This window comes from Macrotis lagotis, chromosome 1 (assembly GCF_037893015.1).
Source record: "Macrotis lagotis isolate mMagLag1 chromosome 1, bilby.v1.9.chrom.fasta, whole genome shotgun sequence".
Lineage (NCBI taxonomy): Eukaryota > Metazoa > Chordata > Mammalia > Peramelemorphia > Peramelidae > Macrotis > Macrotis lagotis.
The window spans coordinates 395632900-395653814 of NC_133658.1; the positions used below are offsets into that span (position 1 = coordinate 395632900).

Here is a 20915-nt window from a genome sequence, read left to right on the forward strand (position 1 = left end):
ATCCTCCACCTTATCCATAGCTACTTTTCACCTTCAACCTATGTAGGAAATAGAATTTTGGAGATAGAGGGCCCTTAGAAAGGACCACAGAAATCACTTAACAGGAAACAGAAGGTTTTTGCACAAGTCCATATAGGTAATTATGAGAACTTGGGGCTTAGACCTAGAACTTCTGATTGCAAGTAGAGGACTTAAAAGCAAAATCAAAAGTTTGGCCTCTTTCTCAAGGTGAATTCTATTCTGCCTAAGAATTTACAGTCTAATTGGGAATATAATATTAGAACTGCTGAGAAACCTTCAAGATTAACTGAGAACACTTCAAAGGTAAAACACTATGGCCAAGAGAGGACTAATTTGCACATGAATGTTCACACTTGTTAAATTAGTGGTTGGGCTCAGGACAAATATTTTTCAACTCAATACAGTAGAAAGAGTACCCAGTCAGGAAACTAATGTTAATCTGAACTCAAGTATATATAAAATTCCAATATGACCGGGAGCACTTGGCTTCCTCAAATGTAAATACCACCAATCTTCTGTTTCACAGTATTTGTGAAGCTCAAAGGAAAGATTGCTATAGAACCTTATGACTTTCTCTTTTTTTGGCGAAAATACATGTAATTTTTTTACTTTTGTTTTTCAAAAAATTGAGTTCCAAATTCTCTCCTTTTCTTCTTTACCCCCTCCCTGAGACAGCAAGCAAATACAGATTATACATGTGCAACCATTAATTAGCCACACTGCAAAACAGATCAAACAAACAAAAAACAAAAAAACCCCAAAGTTTCACAACCTGTTAAGTCATTTTGCAATTAATGGACATCTCTTCAATTTCCAATTCTTTGCCACCACAGAAAGTTGCTACAAATACTGTGCTAAAAAATTAGTCCCTTTCCTTCTTTCTTTGATCTCTTTGAGAAAGACCCAGTGTAGTATTGTTATCAAAGTGTGTATTTATAAGGGGCAGCTAGGTGATGTAGTGGATAGAGAAACGGCCCTGGAGTCAGGAGGACCTGAGTTCAAATGTGCCCTCAGACACTTAATGATTACCAAGCAGTGTGGCCTTGGGCAAGTCACTTAATCCCATTGCCTTGCAAAAACAAAAAAAAAGCAGGTGTACACAATTCTCCAGGATGAAGCCTCAATTTTCCTGCATCTCCTCAGACACTTGTCAGTTTCACAGTCATGTGATTTTCAGTGTTTCCCCTAGAACTGAGGAGACGATGTGTGCTACAAAGTAGCCACATCTAAAGTATTCTATTTACAATTTAAAGCTCATTCATAACTTGGCCTCAAAGATTCCGTCTTAACCCAAACTATGGAGGCAATCAAATTGGTTTATTTGTTGTCCCTTTCCCCCACTTTCCTACCAAACCTATTTGGAGCTCCACGAGGCTTTCCCTAATGTCCTCAATTCAGTGCTTCCCACCATGAATTACCTTTTAATAATAATGACAACATCAACAGTAACAATAGCTAGCATTTATATAGCACCTCAGGGCTGTCCAACCTTACTTAAAAATTTTTTTTTATTGAAACAATAGACAATATGTTTTGATTTGTCATTTTAGTAAGAGCTCTGCAGTAGCTCGGTTTTGTTTAAGGCTGCATGGGGTGCATTTTGAACAGCCCTGTAAGACCTAAAGGTTTGTAGAGGTCTCTACAAATATTATCTCATTTTATCACCATAGCTGCCCTGGGTAGCAGGAGCTATTATTATCCCTATTTTACAGATGAAGATACTAAGTGAGAGGTGGTCTGAGGTCCAACTTGAACGGTGGTCTTTCTGACTCCAGGTTCAGCGTACTCTGGCGCCACCTAGTGGTCTGTATAACGATGAGTGTTGTCCTTTCGCCCCCCCACCCCACCCCTCCAAGCTTCTTTTGGTCTTTTATTCACAACACAAAAGTATTCCCAAAGTTTCCCAAAAATCAAGAGATTTTTATGTGGGGTGGGAAAAAAGTTGATATATATACATTTCAGTTTTTTTAATTAATTTTATGAATTGTAAGTGCCCCCCCAGACAATAAACAGCTTTGAGAGATGAGAATCCATATTTAGGGTCCTTAAGTCCATGCTGCCCAGCTCACTGTAACTCACTCCTACAAGGCCACTGTGAATGACTCAGCAGTCTAAGAGACTAGCAGGCCCCTCCCCTCTCAGATCTACTGTTTCCCTAGACCCCCAATAAAAAGGGCTGCAAAGGACTAGCACACAAGGTGGGGATGAGGAGAAAAGCCCCCCCCCCCCCCCCCGAAGAACAACAAATAGGAGTTTAGTTGTCCCCATTCCTTCAAGCAAATAGGTGTCAAAACCTATCGATGTCTGAACATCAAAGAACCATATAAGGTTAAAGCCAGAAAAGAGAACTGGAACTTATCTGCCCCCCCACTCCCCCCCCCCAACTATTTTACAGATGGGGAAACTGAGGCCATTGGGAAGTGTGCCCCAAATCACAAAGCAGCAACACTGTCATGGTTCAAATCTAGGACTCAAAACTAGTTTTGTTTCCCATCTTTACTTCTCACTAACCCATTATACTCCGTTCTCCCAATATACATGTCTCTAACAGGTTAATAAGTGCTTATCTATAAAATCCTTACATTCAATAATAAAAAGGACCACCGTGTTTGACCTAGGAAAACTATTTCACCTCCCTGGTCTTTGTTTCCTCCTCTATAAAATGAAGCTATTGAACTAGATTTCTAAGGTCTATTCCAGTTCTATATCAGATATTATTCATTTATGACCTGATAATTTACTTTATTGGGGTCTATTTGATATACCCGAGAGGTAAATTGCCCTCATGAACCAAGAAGTAAATACAAGTAGAAATTATCATCTTTCCTAACATTTCCCCCTTCCATTTACTCAAACTACAACCATCAAGGTAACTGAAAATGATCCTATCAACCTCACTTGCTAGATAAGAGTAAGGATGGACACGGATACACACACACACACACACACACACACACACGTCAGAACAATCATTGGTTTTCAGATTTTTAAATAGCCACCAAATATTTATTTACTGTCTAAGGAACATAGCTCAGAAAAAAACTCATACTTCTCATTTTGCAAGGGAATAAATTGAGGCTTAGATAGGAAAAGTGACCTATTCAGTCACATGAGTCAGTCACTTAATCTCATGACACCCAGACCAAAGAGTGTTCTCTCCACACCCTCACTATTCATTCTGTGCTCATCTATTTTTTGGTGACTTTCCTGAGTTCTATCCCATGAAGACAGGGATTATTACCTATTTCAGATGTTGTACTCCTCCACTCTATACTCTCAGTCTGACACCTGCCTACAACTGATTTCCTTTCTGCTCAGGACCAAGAAGTATGCTGTGATTGGGTTAAGAAGGGAATGACCCCACAGTGATACATACCAGAGTTAGTGGGCAGGTGAGCACCTGGTTCCAAGCTTCAAGGAATGTTAAGATTAGAAAGAGATCTCATAACAAAAAATGTTAGCACCTTGAATTTGAGGAAATTATACTTGGGCAGCTAGATGGAATAGTGGAGCGAGTGTTGCACTTGAAGCCAGGAAGACTCATCTTTCTGAGTTCAGTCCAGCCTCAAAATTCACTTAGCTGTTTACCTCAGTTTCTTCATCTATAAAATGAACTGGAAAAGGAAATGCAAACCACTCTAATATCTTTGCCAAGAAAATCCAAAATGGAACCCCGAGAATCAAACACAACTGAACAACAACCTGAAAAGAGCCTTAGACTCCAATTCAATCTTTTCCTTTTATAAATAAGGAAAGGTCACGAAGAATTACATAATGGCAGAACTAGGAGTGACCCTAATGCCTTACCTACCATACCACATTATCTGAGAGAAGAGAGACCAAAAACTGACACAGTTGGACAGTTTTGAAAGCTACCAGATGAACTTATTCTATATTTAAAAAGCAAGCTATATATTAGAGCTGCAGATTCATGTATAGTTCTAATTTTCTGTCCTACCATATAAATGAAAATTTCCATTTTAGTCTGGTGTTTAAGACAAGACTGCCTCATGTTCAAGACCAGGGCAGCAATGACCCCTCCAAGAAGTCCTATCATATGGAGAAAATACCAAAGGGATGATGGGTGCTAGATTTAAAAATGAATTGTAATGGTAGGCTCTGATTGCATACAAAAACAATATGGAGGTCACAGAGTCAATTCCCTTCCCTCCCTCCCTGTTCACAAACCACCAAATACAATTAACTCCAAGAAAACACAAGCTGAGCTCCTTCCTATATACAGATCTTGAGCTCACATTAGCACCACTCCCAGATCTGCTATAGGACTTCTGCAAGTCATTTATTGTCATGTATTAAAAGATGCAGGACTAAATCTTTCTTGATTAGTCTCTTCCAGTCTTTTAGTTCAAAAGTAATCAGAATTTTGATGGGGATGGGTATCTCGACTATGGGAAATGGCAACTGCCATGTGGTCATCATGGCCCTCCCTGCCAATAACTATAATAGACATTTAAGTTATATCTTCCTTTGGATTCAAGAAAGCTTAGTTTCAAATCCCACCCCCTCTAGGAAAACCCTAGACAAATCCCTTAACTTTTCAGTGTTTTAGACAATTCTCTAAGTCAAAAGTGCCAATGTACTTTCACACTGAGTAAGGATAGAGGGAAGTTTCTTCATCCAGGAGTTCTTTATAGTGTCGAAATCATGGGTCCTTAAAACATACAGACTAAATTAAAATTTTCAAACTTGAACCTCACTTGATCAATACTCCAGGGATTAACTCCCCATTTTACAGATGAAGAAATCAAGGCTCAGAGAGATTAACTGATATCTATACAAATTATCCAGATGATTATCCATAATCATACAGATAAAAGAGCAGAATTAAAAAATTATTATCTTCCTGATCTCAAGTCAAGTTGTATATAACACAGCAAACCCTAAGGAGCCTAATAATACAATTCTTCAAGATTCCCATAATGGACATGATTCTACATCAGAAGTATCAAACTCATAACCCCTGAAGTTGATGCCAAAAGAAACAGACTAAGAGGCTTTAGAGACTGGGGAAACATGTGCCTTCCAGATAAATCCCAGGTCCAAAGTCTACATTCATTAGAATGGAGGCAACAGATGCTCCTGGCCTCTCTATAATGGAAACAATCTCCTTTGGCAATCATTTTGACTTCTTAGCAACCTTCCAGGGTGCTAAAGGAAGCACTTATCCTCATATAGTCCAAATAGGCCTCAGGAGGTTATAGACTCTGTCTTTGTCACCAGGGGGTCAGAACTCTCTGACCAAGCCCATAAGATATAACTAACTACAATCTTCCACCTTCTTACAGAGGTCACAAACTCCTATTCTAGGCTGCCCTAAGGATAGGCCTGTCAATATCAAATACTTTTCTTGGGTCACAAAGACTCTAGTTAGTTGATCTAGTTAGAAAAGACAGGACTCTTAAGGGCAGAACCAAGAACAATTACAGATCACAGATACAGATCTTCCAACCCAAACCCCTCATTTTACAGGAAAGTAAACTGAGGACTAAAAAAGTTTATTTATCAATGGTCATACAGGTAATACAAGCAACTTAGCAGTGTTTAGAAAACTGACCTACATCAGGAAGACCTGATTTCAGATTTTACCTCTACCACATTTGATAGTGACTCCAGTCTAAAAGTTTCAGAGAAAGGCTATGTGTGCTAGTAGAGTGGGAAATCCCTATACCAATGAAATCACTGATCCAGTCCCAGTCTAAATAGTGACAGTTCTGCGATCATGACTCCAGCTATGGTGGCTCAGAAGGGCTCACTAAGCTATTTATTATTATCTTTGGAGTCAAATGCTGGGTTAGAATTCAATTATTCATTAACTAGTGAAATCACTTACTTTGAGGCGGCTAGGTGGTGCAGTGGATAGAGCACCGGCCTTGGAGTCAGGAGTACCTGGGTTCAAACCCAACCTCAGACACTTAATAATTACCTAGCCATATGGCCTTGGGAAAGCCACTTAACCCCATTGCCTTGCAAAATCTTAAAAAAAAAAAAAAATCACTTCAACTCAACAAAGAAAAAGGAGGGACTAATGAAGGAGGATCTCTCTCTCTTATCCAAAATCATGGTGGCAAGTCCGTATCAGAGAAATACCTAATACCTGAAGAGTAGCCCCTTTCCTCAAGGCCATGGGATTCTTAACTTGGGTCTGTGAACTTTTTTCCCCTTAAAAAATAATGTCAATTATATTTCAAAATAATTCAATTCTATGAACTTTATCTTATATATTTAAAACATGTCATTCTGAGAAGACTTCACCAGATTGCCAAAGATATCCAGGAAATAAACAAGGTTAAAAACCCTGTCCTAGGTCCAACTGAAGATCAGATATTAGAAGCTGAGAAGAGGATCTGGCAAACGTACAACTGTCCCTAACCTGCTCAGGGTACCAGACTAGATCAAGAAAATAGTACGAGAGCTGTGTGAGAGATTTGTTGCAATGATGATGGTTTCCATCGGCCCAGGGATGCTAACAAAACGATTAAGACATAGGGTAAGGGATGGGTAACCTTTAGCCCTAGAGCCTACCAGCAATTCTGAGTAAGGATATCAAAGGACTAGAAATAAAAAGGGAAGTTAAATGTACAGGTGTTGGATAGAAAACCCATGCCTATAAGCTACCCCATAAGCTGTTTGTAAACTTGGTTAACTCCACCAATCCCCTAATTTTATGGAATGAGGAAACAGACCCAGAGATGTGGCATGATTTGATTTGCTAAACCCATAGACATCTGATCTTTGTTTAAAGCACCAAGAAAGTAGAGAGGGAGAGGAATTTAGCCACTGAGAATGTGAGAATTTATGGGCAGAGTTTCTCCTTCCTGGGTGCAAAGCCCCAAATGACATAGCAGAGAAAGACTTACCAAAAGAACCAAACTCAGGCAATCTATTTTCCTATGGTCTTCTCCAAGGTCAGATTTGACATAGAAATTCAATTCAACTAGTATTTATCAAGTGTGTTTTCTGATCTCCAACTAAGCAGAAAGCAGGGATTCTTCACTAGTCCTTTGGGAGTTTATATTTCATCAATGGGATCTATGTAAATAGATTAAATAAAAATACAGTAATATTTAAGAAGAAAGAGTGCATGACAAGTTGGGAGTGAGGGGTATCAGACAATGTTTCATGGGAGGAAGTAGTACTTATGCTTAGCTTTAAAGGAGTCTACAAATTCCAGAAGGTAAAGAGATAATGAAGGAATGCATGATGAGGTTCTCCTGATTCTGGAGCACTAGGCTTGCCTTAAGCACATAAATTGTGTGCTTGGGCAAACCATTTCCCTTCTTTATCAATCCCTCCTTTTCCTTTAAAGGAAAGTCACAGTTTTCTAATTTGTAAAAAGGAGTAAGATGTACTAGCAGCTCCTATCTAAAAGATTGGAAGTAGGTTCAAGTAGGAATCAAAAGGGTGTATAAAGTTGTTTACAAGCTTTAAAATACAATAGAAATGTCAACCATGAAGTATTTGCTCCCAAGATGAGCAACTATTGGCCTGCAAGACTTCACCAAAGTACACATCTAGGGAACATCAGATGTGAATGAATATGAATAAAGAAGAGTGTTCCCTATGGAATTACACTGTTTATGTCCAAGGAAACCATAAAACACTTAGATCTTCTAAGTCTTGTAATTGGGATCCAAAGCCTGAGCTGAGGGAGACCTGCTGTGGGCCATCTTCAAAGAAGTCACTGAGCCAGGAGTCTGTTTCCAATCAAAGTTTCTTTTTTGTTGCTAGTCCTGCCCCTTTTCCAAAATGTAGCAACACCCCCCTCCCCCAGAAGACACTTCTCATTTCCCTTCAGCATGTTCCCTGATCTCTACCTACTTCTTAGTTCCCTGGGTCCTCAAGTTGCTAGACCACCACCTCAGGCTAGAGGAGAAGTTGCCAAAAACAGCTACTGACCCATCCCTCTTCATGTTATTTTTAAAATCAGTGGAGTGAGGAAATAGAGTGAAATGAGGAGGTGACAACAAAAACTGATTTAGGCAGAAGGGCCAAATCTTTCAGACTCCCCAGGAATTGGCCTGAAGCCCAGGGAAGGATGTATTATCCTTGTCTCCAGCCTCCAATTAACACCAAGGTCTCTCTACTCTACAGATCCTAATCCAATCTAAGTACCCATGACATACCTGAAATTAGGATAATTCAGAATTCTCTCTCTTTTGGCACGTACCATCTTGGATTCCCTTGGATCTATAGATTTACATTCAACTCCCAGAGAATGATCACCAGGCCACCTTTGTATACTGGACTCCCACAACCTGGAAGTCCAACAACTTGCCAAAACTTGCACAGGGATACTGTGCCCCAAACATGTTACAAGTTTAAGGGGTGGAGGTGGGAATGAATACCAGGGTGATTGGGACAAACAGCATCTTCTCTGGGTTCCAACTGGTCTTCAAAACCCTAATAATTATTATTTGGATTTATAGGACCTCTTTCATCTAAGGGCACTCAGAAGTTTCACTCATCATACTTCACAGAAGTCCTACAAGGCAGAATGGTAAATGATATAAAGGAGTACGTACCATTTTACATTAAGGGGGAGAAAATGTATGAAATAGTAAGGAAAAATTGTATATAGAACAGCGTGTGTTGCATTTGGAGACAGAGACCTGGGTTCAAATCATGGCTCTCTAAACACCTTACAGATCTGATAACCTCTAAGGTTATATTGGTTATAAATTTATGCTCCTACAAAGGAAGAAAGAAATGATCTGGCTTAAAAATAAAAATAACCCAGAGCTTCTTGGTTTCCAGTCTTGTACACAAGTTCAAGCTTTTGCCACTGAATGGGGGAATCTTCTTAAGAGAAAGGTTCCCTCCACTGGCACATCCTTGCCATAAGAATAATACATTTTGGAAACAAATTAAAGACTGACGGAGCGCTATCTGTGGGGTGGGGTGGGGGGAGGGAAGCAAGATTGGGAGAAAATTGTAAAACTCAAATAATATCTTTAATTAAAAAAAAAAAAGAAGAACACATGTTGGGGTAGTTAGGTAACACTATGGCTAGAACACTGGCCCTGGAGGGGGTGAATTCAGGAGGACCTGAGTTCAAATCAGATCTCAGACATTTAATACTTACTTAGTTGGGTGGCCTTGAGCAAGTCAAAATACAAAGACAAAAATAATAATAATAAAAAAAGATAAAATACACGTTCCCTCTACCAGTGGCCCACATTCCTCAGTAAGCTAAGCTTTCCTGATATTCCTTCCTCTCAAAGGTTAGGTAACTCAGGATAGGAGAGAAAAAGGGAAAAAGAAATACTTCCATCCCATAACTGTATTAATTACTGAACAGGCATCCACTCCAAACTGTTTCACATTGAAATAGGAAAACATACCGAAGACATCCCCAGTACAGTTGTCTTCTCTCACCCATAGAGGACTACAGCAGAGGGTCAAATAGCTAGTTCTTCCTGGTCCTTTGCTCTAACCAATGAGTAACTGTGATCTGAATGGGCAATATTTCAAACCCCAGAACTCCATATATTAAAAGGGAAGTCACCTCTATTCTTTAGACCCTTTAACCATGGGGGAGAAAAGAAAGGGGCAAGAAGCAAAAGAACAACAATGTGCCTAAATAAAAGCAATAACCATTACATTAAGTGGAGTACAATGCCAAAACATATTGAGACTGGGGGTTAGGAGTTTGGTTTTGGTTTTTGCCCTGGCATCAACTTCCTGTGTAATCCTGGCTAAGTTATTTCCTCCTCACCAGGCCTCAGTTTCTCCTCTTGTAAAACAAGAGGGCTGGACTAAATTATTTATAATGTCTCTTCTAACTCTTACTATTCTATTTCTATGGTCCCCTTATAACTGACAATGTATCATTTCAGTTACCCAGAAATGCATAAGAGGCCCACAAAATAAATATACAATAAGAACTTTACATTTTAAAACTACAATATATATATAGCCTTCAGGGACCCTTATGTATTCATTGGGAAGTCACATTTCTATTTGATTTTGATACCACAGCTCTAAATGTACCTCCCAGATATAAACAATGTCCCTAAGGCAGATTCCTAAGTCTTCAGCCAGTAATACCTCCAGGAAGTAAGATAAACTCTCCAATTCCAGGAGCATAGATTTCTGACCCCAAAGGATAGTCCATCTACATCATTTCCAAGGCGTTGGGGGGGGGCAATCTTAAGTTATATCAAGGTTTAAGCAGGTATAATTCCCAGTCATTGAGTGAACTGATACAAACAACACTGGGGACTTGAGGAAAAGGTAAAAAAAAAAAAAGCACAGGCCTAGAAGGCATATCAATCTAGCACTTATTCTAAAACCAAGAGTTTTTTTATTTTCATTTCCAAAATTTCTTCCTTCAGCTTCCTCTCCCTTCCTCAATCCCAGCACTGAGAAGGAAAGAAAAATGACACCACTTATGCATATGAAGTAGGACAACAGTCATTAATGTTTCTGTGTCTCAGGGACTCCCTTTGGTAATTTGATGATGCCTAAGGATGCATGTGCCCACCTCCGCCCACTCCACTGCTAAATGCAGAAAAATATAAGATTACAAAGGAAACCAATTATATTGATAGTTATTCAAGTGTTTTTTTTATTAAAACCACAAATAAGTTCACAGATTTCAGATTAAGAAACTCTGCTCTAAAATACTGAAGGTTTCACTAATTTGGTAAGCTTTACCTTCCAGAGGACTTTTTCCAATTATGGTCTGGTCAGGACAAATACATTAGCTTCCTCTGCACTGAAGGTTGGCTCTCTGGAAACACTAGGAACAACAAGAACCTATGACCTTCTTCTGGTGATACAGATTTTACACTCATTTTTTTTTTTTTTTTAGGTTTTTGCAAGGCAAATGGAATTAAGTGGCTTGCCCAAAGGCCACACAGCTAGGTAATTATTAAGTGTCTGAGGTAGGATTTGAACTGGTACTCCTTACTCCAGGGCCTGTGCTCTATCTACTTTGCCACCTAGCTACCCTGGGGAGGAGGATTATTATTATTTTTTTTTTTAGGATTTTTGCAAGGCAATGGAATTAAGTGGCTTGCCCAAAGGCCACACAGCTAGGTAATTATTAAGTGTCTGAGGCAGGATTTGAACTCAGGTACTCCCAACTCCAGGGCCGGTGCTTTATCCACTGTGCCACTACTAGCCACCCTACACTCAAATTTTTGCAATGATCCAAGTTCAACCCTCCTTCCCAACTTCATCTTAATCAGCAATAAACAAAAATTCAACTAAAATGCACTCACCTATTAGACTGTAAACTTCACAAAGGCAGGGATTATTCTTTTATATATATATATATATATAAAAGTTATATATATATAACTTTTTTATCTCACTGGCATTAACTATAATGGTGTTAACAATAAGCATTTGATGATTATTTACTTAAAAGTGAGAACAAAATAGAACCCCCCCAAAATTCTTCCAGACCAAAGTCATATCATAAAACACAAAAGCCACTCAAGACCTCAGGCTTGCTGAACCAGACCCTCAAATTGCTCCCCTGCTCTACCTCAATATAAATGCCCCAGCTTTAACTCTTATGTCCTCAGAATTTTGGCTTAGCCAGGCACTGTCCATCTTAGTTCTCAAAATTAACCAGAGCAAAAAGCAACACCTATATTAACTTCCACAAGAGAGCATCACACAGCACTTTTGACAGTTTAGCAAGATCAACAAGATTCTGTGCCTTAGGGCACAGAAGAATGGGGACATTATAATTATATCAGCTAGTTCTGAGTAGGACACATTAAGAATTAAAAAACAGTGCTCTAGAGTCCAGCCTGACCACAGAACATAGATTATGCTGAGCCAGAAGAGACCTTAGAACTTCCTTTACCTGATCATTGGCACATATCAAGTTCAGGCTGGAAAATTGGGGCATAAAGAGCCCAATATCATTTCAACACGAAGATTAAATAAAACAGGTCCTTTTCAAGCATAGGAAATATTGAACAAGTTTGAGGTACTGGTTTTTTAATAACACATCTGGATGATTACCCCAAAGAGCTTCTGTGAGCTTGCCTAACTTCCCTCTGAATGAAATGGAAAGCTCATCTTTAGTTCTTACACGACTGGTGACCGTTCTTACTAATTGTGGAGAGGGTGGTTACCCCACAAGGCATTTTGGGATAGGTAAGACCTAAGATTTCTGTGGAGCTAGAGATATTGAATGTTAATATTGCTCTAAGTCTGAGTCTACTGATTCCAGGCTGTAGGAAAGGTAGGTTCAGGATGAGGCTGGACTGCAAATATTATCTGTGCAGCAGAGGAAACTGCCAGATCTGACTCCTGGAAATGACTAGGAAGCTTGATGAAAAGCTCAATAAATAGCAGAACCTCCAAAAAGTCATATCAGAAACAACCTGATGGCAGTTATTATTGACCTAAGTCTTGAAATATAAGAGATGTGGGGTTAGGGTCTTCTTTCATTTGTCCGTTAAATTCATAAATACCCTCCTCCATATACATATACATTTTCCGTGGAGAGGGGGAGCACAATTGCTGCTGGATGTCCACACCCTTCAAATGCTAGGGTCTCGAAACCCAACTTTCATTGAAGTCTCAGTCACATGTTTCCTACAACAGGTTCTACTATGGGACCATGAACTGCTGCTACACATCTCCCCCATTCCATTTCATTGATGATTCCTGACCACAGACCTCACACCTGCATCTTTTCTGGTTGGCTATCAAGTCTTGCTTTTAACACTTATAAAGACTATCTTTCTATTTATACTAACTGGTTCCTAGAACCAGATAAAATGGCACCACATTCCAAAATCACATTCAATAATACTACTTTCTTCATCCAGATACCATGATCCTCCTGGATTTGGGAATCTCCCATTTGATTTTTTAATCACAAGGTATACAGCATCACCATATTTGAAAATTATCGACAACAAAAAACACCCTCTACATTCTTTCATTTGAGTCTAAGAATATTCTTTTTAGGTAGGTACTTAAAGCTATTATTGTCTTTTATTTTACAGAAGGAAAAACTGAGGCTCAGGGAGGAAAGGTTACATTTCATGGATACAAAGTTAGCATCAGGAATTGATATATGAACCCAGATCTTCTTGATGGCAAGTATTACTACCTCTCCAAAAGCAAGGTAGTTTTCAGTCCTGCTTACCTGAACTTTATGCCTTAGGGACCCTGGGATATTCAAGATGGATGTTTCTTTATAGAAAAGACTTCTGAGATCCCTTAAACTTTCCTGTCTCCAAAGTGATAAGCCTGGCTCAGAGACAGGCAGTACAGATCTGGCACAAGAGGCAAAACTCCCTATGTCTCTTGAGCTCTTCAAATTTCACAGTGGGGAACATGGGACCAAGACCTAAGGAAGAAGCAAAGACTAAAATTTGATCTCTGGGACCAAAAAGCACAATCTCTTAACACCCAGGTCAGAAAGTGAGAATTAGTAAGAAATCAGATCCAAATTTCCACACTCGAGCCCTAGGGTCTTGGTAATGAACTGAAAATTGGGTTTTTTAGAGCTGATCCCCAAAGAATCCCTAGCACAAATCTAAGGACAAGACACCCCCAGTTCAGCGAGGGACAGAAATAGAACTACTCTGGTAACGGGGCATGAATCTATAAGAAAAGGACCCGGAATCTACCACTTAATGGCTGACTGTGAGCAAATCACTTTCCTCTTCCAAGTGTGTGTTCCTCCTCATCTGCAAAATGAAGAGTTTAGACACAAATCTGTAAGGACCCTAATGGGGCATCTACTCTGAAAAAGGGAATGGATTACTTAGAAGTAATTTCTGGTATTTAATTTCCTCTTCTGTAAAATGAGGGATAAGTCCATACTTGCTTTCTAAACTAATATGCAGGGGCAGCTAGGTGGCGTGGTGGATAAAGCACCAGCCCTAGAGTCAGGAGTACCTGGGTTCAAATGCGGTCTCAGACACTTAATAATTACCTAGCTGTGTGACCTTGGGCAAGTCACTTAACCCCATTTGCCTTGCAAAAAACTAAAAAAAATAAACTAATATGCTTGCCTATTCAATCTGCCATAATGCTAACTGTTAACCCCCAATAAAATCTAGTTTTGAGGTTTCTAAAAAAAAAGATTCTTTAGATAGTAGATAACCCCCTAAAATTACTTACTTAGCTTTTAAAGGAACACAGAGTCACATTTTCCAAATTGGCAGGGGCTTTAGCAGATCAGAGTCCAACTCCTTCATTTTACAGGTTAAGACAAGACCAAAAGGTGTCAAGAGCTGGGAAGTAGGGAAGCTAGGTGGTGTAGTGGATAAAGCACCAGCTTGGAGTCAGGAGTACCTGGGTTCAAATCCAGTCTCAGACACTTAATAATTACCTAGCTGTGTGGCCTTGAGCAAGCCACTTAACCCCATTTGCCTTGCAAAAAAACCTAAAAAAAAAAAAAAGAGCTGGGAAGTAGAACCAGACCATAATCCAATCCATAGCTCTTTAATCACACCTCACTGCTGCTCAGATTCAGCAATTTACATTTAAGCTTAACTGTGCCACATACTCTTATTCTCTGGTGCTCCCTCCCTTTCATTCCAGATGCTGTCCAGGGTTCCTCAGTCTGTTAGCTCCTTCCCAGAGCCTAATACCTTAAACAAAGAAGGTCATCTTCTTATCAATCTGTTCTTCATAATTTCTGGCCAGCAACTTTTTGACCATTTTCCAGAGATAAAAAATAGGATATTAAAGAACAGCAAAAATAAAATGTTTGCTCCTACCTAAAGTATCACAACTGTTTCTTATCAGGAGTGGGAATAAAGAAGAAAAAAGGGGGAAGCTGAGAAACTTACCTCCAGTGACTACAGTCCAATCTCACAAATGAAGAGCTGGTAATTCTAACCGGAGTGTCTCCTAACCCCCAAATCCCAATACATCTAAGAACCCCTTGGTATACAGATTCACTAACTGGTCAGAATTCACATGTTAACATCAGCCAAAGGCTTCCTGTAACTGGAATTAACCCACACATACTTTCCTAACCCCCAACTTCAAAACTATATCTAACTCTACAATCTCTTCACAAATTAGAAAATAAACCAGAATTGTTGAGAGATGGTATGAGATGACTCAACCTCTTCAACTCAAATATTATATTTTAGTACCTGCAGAGTACCTATACTATGTTGGGGGGAGATTCAAGGGTTAGATAAAATATATAAATAAGAATCCTGAGGTGGCGCCGGCCTTGGAGTCAGGAGTACCTGGGTTCAAATCCAACCTCAGACACTTATTATTTTGGCATTTTCCCGCTACACTCATAATTTCTTAATGCTGCCCTTGCAACAATTAAGTTTAAATCAAAACGAGCATGTATGTTTCTTTCCATTCCTAAAGTCTACCACCTGTCTGTCAAAAGCCTGTCTCACTGTCAGTCCTCTTAAGTTATAATTGCTTTCTATCTCGATCATAATTCTAAACTCTTTCAATGTTGTCTTTCCTTATTTTAACTGTGGGATTCATACCAATTATTCTTCTGGTTTGGCTCTGCATCAATTCATCTTAGAGGCTGAGCAGTGAAACAGAAAGAAAACTAGATTTGAATTCAGAAGACTTGAGTTTAAATCTGACTTCACAACATATTACCTTGTATAATCTTGGGCAAGTCTCTTAAAATATCCAGGTCTTAGTTCTCATTATGTGTAAAATCAGAGGAATAAATTAGATGGCCTTCAAGTAAGGCCTACCAAAGTCTTTCTAGTTCTAATCTATGATCCTGTGATTCACTAAAGAAAGCTTCAATGGAAGAGGGTCATATGACCTAGGAAAAGAATACCTAGCATCTCAAACAGGAAAAATTCTAAAGTTGGGAGGTAGGAAAATACCAGGTATCTTCAGAAGACTTTGAGTAGACCACCTTGACTTGAAAAGGTAGACAGTGCAAAAAGCTGACAAGTGACTTGTCCAGGGTGACATCAATGAGTTACAGTAGAATCAGAACTAGAATTCAAATCTCCAAACTCCTAGTTCTAATATTCTCTGATGCTATACTACCTTAGCAAGGTGATGTGAAATGAGCTTAAAGAGATAATACTGAGATCTTGGGCAAGTCACTTAACGCCCCCTAAAGAGAGAGAGAAAGAGTATTGTTATGTGGTTGAAAGCTCAGATACATTCATTCTGAACCATGTTATGGTCCAACTACTTGCTTTATTGAGAACGGGAGAGGTAAAGAGCAGGGGAAAAGAGGAAGCAATAGTTCAGAATAAAACACTGGCATAAGATTCTTTATCAGGAGCTCCCAGTCCTTAAAATGTACCCCGGCTCCCCCCCCACAATGTTGTCAAGTCATCAAAACCCACCTAAAGCACACAAAACATTTCCAGGAGTTAGATGGATCATTGGAGTAAGGACATCAAAAACCCCAACACAAAATCCAATAGCAGGGATCAGGCTAGCTGATACTTTCTAAACCACATTTGGGATTCAGGTTTAAAAACGGTATTTCTGGAAAATGAGAAAAGAGGAACTGTCCAGATTTGGAGGGGAAGTTAGGCTAGGGATAAAGTTTTAGCTGAGGTTATGATCCAGGCTAGAATCATGTTTCATTCAGGATATTATATGGTAAACTACAGAAAAGGAACAGTAGTCAATTTTACTACATCACACCACCTTAGAAAAATAATGTGCTATTATATTCATTGTAAATGATTAAGAGGAATGGAGGTAGGATCTCTTGATGCACTTGTGGTGAATTCTCAAAAAAATTAACTGTATAGGGATTCACTGTGATTTATGCACAGAAATTCTTTAATTTTAGCCTGGTTTCTCCTACTCCCAAAAAGTATCCTCTGATTCTCCAACCTGGCATGTGGACAAGGAACAAAACCTAATTTTCATACTAGACTGCTAAGCATGACATAATGAAATCAACTTTAAGAACATACTACATTAATAGATTATTAGAACTGGAAAGGTCCTTAAAATGCCAAAATTAAAGAAAACTTTGAAGAGAAATTCTAAGAGTTGAAGATGTTAGAAACCATCTACTGCAATCCCTTTATTTTTACAGGTTCAAAGGTCAAATTGAACATATATGGTATTTAATTTGTATGGCTAAACCAAGACCAGAGTATAATTTTTTCAATTCACTTTGTATTTAAATGAATAATCACCTAACCAAATATTAGAAAGAATTTAAGGATTATCTAGATGATCTATTTTCATTTCACAGATGAGGACATGGATTCCAGAAGAGAAATGACTGGCCCAAGGTCATGAGTCAGTTAGTGACAGATCAACTACTCAGAACTAGGTTTCCTTCTTTTTAAATAAAGGAAATGGTGAAGAAATTGAAATTTTAAATAATAGAGTAAAATAATCTAAGATGTGTAAAAGTTTACACATTTAAATGAACCTGGATACAGTTACATAGAAAAAGTAAACTGCAAGCAGGTATTTGACCTCAAAGCATCTTTCATTACTCCTTACTGTGCATGTCCCCTCAAAAAATACTACCAGAGCCAAACCAGTGAATAAAAATAGGCTTCTACAGAAAGCTTTGGAAAGTTTGCAGCAGAAAGTTTACACTCTGTTCTGTAGCTTCCAAAATGCTAAAACATGAAAATGATATTAATACAGTAACCTATCCAATAACCTATTAACTTGCATTTAAATTATATAGAGGTTAGGTCTGAGAATCTCAGAAATCTAATACAATCCTAATAAAACTCAGGAAAACTGAAGCCCAGAGACATCTGATGACTTGCCCAAGACACAATGGGTCAGAAATACAGCAGAATTAAAACCCCAGGACTGCTATCTTTTCCCTTAAAATATGCTGTTTACCCATGTGCCTAAAAGAGAGGCAAGGCAGTATAAGCTGAGAGCAACCTTTATGTGTTGTTTACAAAGCACTTTCTTCACAACCATGTAAGAAGGGTAACTATTATTATTATTATTATTATTATTATTATTATTATTATCCACATTTGAAGATAAAACTCAGGTTTGAGGACTTCATTTGATTCCAGTACCCCAGCTATTACAATCAAGAAACAAAATTAGGTCTTGAACTCAGATCTTATTCCAAGTTCACTATATTATGAATGCCAAAGAAAACGTACTACTTTCAAATTATCAAATGGTACTATTTTCACAAAGCAGAATTTTTAAAAGTACTAAATTCCAGGTTTCAGGAGGGACTTTGAGACCCACAAGGCTTTATCTTTAAGCCAAGTCAATGACCTCTCTGGGTGAAGACATGATTTTGCAGTGGTGCCACAGTGCTACAATTGTGATTTCAACCACAGAGTTAACAGTACAGAAACCTATCTGACCAAGATTTGTTTTGAGCACCTGAAAGGAATGTTTGCTTCTGTTGATGGGGGAGAAAAGGGGAGAAGCCAGAGCTAAGGCCACACATTTCCCATATGTCAACAATGGTGATGACGCACCATTTCAGAGGGCATCAGCTTTCACAAAATGCCAGCACATGCACCTGTAGGCCATCTGACATTGCACTCTGGGATTTAAAACCCAAAAGTAGATTTGCTATCAAGCAGCCTGGAGTCAGATGCACATGGCCAGCAACCTTTTCTCTTTCCTTCTTTTTTAGAGTCCATTTAGCTCTCTTTTCAGTTTAATATGTCCAAATCTCTTTCAAAGTCCCTCTCCCTTATCCCCGGGGGAGAAGTGATTTTAAAGAAAATGGAGGTTTCCAAATTCTCTTTTGCATAAGAGAGCATGTTCTGGAAAGAGGGAGAGGGGGGTTAGACACAGTTTGAGGTACTGTTAGTAAATCCCAAATGAACCCTCCTCCAATGAAGCAACCTTAAGAGAAATGCCATTGCAACATTCTGATCTAAGGCTGGCTTTTCAGTTTCCTCCAGGCCAAGGCCTCATGCCAGGTGAAGGAGGGCATGCTTTTACCTCCTCCCATTTCACTTTCCCCAGGCCCTAAGGTCTCCCCCTTAAACTAGGTTCTAGCCTTATAAACGGAAGAATCAACAGCACTTGGGAGAGGGCAGAGGAGACTAAGACAAGGGGGAGACCCTGGGGACCCTGCTCTCCCGGCTGCATTTCAAGGATCGCGCAGAATTCCAGACCGGCAACCCTGCCCTATATAAATAGGTTTGGGGGGGCGGGCAACAACAACAAAAACCCAGACGGGCTGGCTCAGGCGCCCGGGTCCAAGGGTGAAAATCAAGGCCACGAGGCCCCGGGCTAGCCCAGGCCGAGCCCCCCCCCCCTTTGGACACAGCGGCAGGGCCGGGAGATTGCGCCCCGGGCTGGGCCGGGCAGGGTGGGGGGCCTCCCCGAAGGTTCGGGGGTGGGGGGTGGGGTGCGGGCCGGGGGTATGTCGGCCGGATCACACGCGCTTCAGGCAGGCAGCGAGGAGAGAAACCACGTTGTCTCTGCTGCAGTGGAATGCTGGGAAGGGGAGGAAGCTGGCCGAGACACACACGCCCGGGCACACGCGCACACGCCCTCGGCCCGGCCCGGCCCGGCCCGGGGCCGCCTTCCAAAATCGAACCCTGCCGCGGGGCCTCGGCCCCCTGGGCCCCCCGCGTGGCCGCCCCGCGGCCCCGACCTGTCACTCCCCCGGCGCCGCCCCGCGGGCCCCGCTTCCACCGCCCCCCCAGCCCACCCCTCCCCATCTCCACGCCCCTCCCGTCCGGCTCCGCGGCCGGAGGTTTCGGCAGGACCCGGCCCCGGCCCCGGCCCCAGCCCCGGCCCCAGCCCCGGCCCCGGCCCCGGCCCCAGCCCCAGCCCCGGCCCCGGCCCCGGGCCGCCTCTGCGCTCCGCGGCTCCTCAGTGACACGTTTACCCTCCCCCCCCCCCGGGCAGGGGCCTCCGAGCCGCCGGGCCCGGCCCGATCCCCGGAGAACTTCCAGATCCAGAATCCATGTTTGCTGCCATGAACTCATGGCCTCCTGCCCGCGGCGTGGCCGGGGGGCGATCGCTGCCGCGGCCCCGGAACGCGGGGTGCGGGAGGCTCCCTCCCCGCCCCCACCTGGGAGTGCCGGGGGAGGGGGACGAGACCAACCACATTCGCACCCAAAAAGTAGTTTCGTCCGGGGACTCGGGGCCTGCTCCGCGCCCCCGCCGCGACAGCTGCCGGGGCTCCGGCCCAGAAGGCTCGGGCCGCCCCAGGCCGGACCCGACCGCTCCCGAGCCCGGGCGGCGGCGCCGGGCCTGCGTCAGCTCCCGAAGGGGACCCCCGGGGCTGGGGACGGGCGCGGATCGCGATGGAGTCCCCCTCCCCCCCGGCTGCGGCCCCGCGCGCCCAGGAAGCCCGACCCGACACGCGAGGGAGGGGGCGGGCACCCACCTGGCGGGGACTGTCCGTTCACGGTCACCAGGGCCGTCGGGCCCGCGTTTTTCGTCCACGGGTTCACCTTGGGCGGGGGGGCCTCGACGAACTCGCGGCGGCCCGGCTCGCCGCCCTCCTCGCTGCCGCTGCCGCCGTCGCTCTCGGGCCGGGGCGGCGGCGGCTGCAGGCTCTCCCGGTCGGGCTGCGGGCCGTCGTCGCGGGGCGGCCGCGGGGGCCGGGGCCCGGGGTCGCCGCCGTCCGGAGCCTCTGCCTTGCCCTCGGGCGGCGGCGGCGGCTGCGGCGCCGGCGGCGGCTGCTTCATCACCAGCCCGCCGTGCTCCTCGGCCTGAAGGAGGGGGTTGCCGGGCGGGAGCGACTCCACCTCGGTGGCCATGGGAGCGCCCGCCCCCCCAAGCGAAGCCCCCGGCGCCGCAGCGGCCTCGCCCCCACCCCTCTCGCCCGCCGCCGCCGCCGCCGCCTCAAACTTTGCCGAAGCCGGCGGCCTCGCCGCTCTGCCCGCCGGGAAGGCCGCCTCCAGGGGCTGCGCCCCTCCGCGGCCCGGCGCGGGAGGGGAGCCGGGGGGCCTCGGGCCGAGCAGCCGGCCGCGGCCCCCTCCCTTTCCTCCCTCCCCGTC

The 20915-nt window shown here is 42.5% G+C and overlaps 1 protein-coding gene across 4 annotated transcripts in view; it reads right to left on the bottom strand.

Moving 5' to 3' along the window:
• LARP1 (La ribonucleoprotein 1, translational regulator) overlaps positions 1-20477 on the bottom strand; it is a 56084-nt gene extending 35607 nt beyond the window's left edge. The window contains exon 1 of one of the 4 annotated variants that reach the window (XM_074212550.1): positions 20300-20477. The gene's annotated coding sequence lies outside the window, so the exon portion shown is untranslated. The remainder of the gene's footprint in view (positions 1-20299) is intronic. The other 3 variants (XM_074212548.1, XM_074212547.1, XM_074212549.1) reach the window with 3 other exon arrangements.
• Positions 20478-20915: the final 438 nt, after the last annotated feature.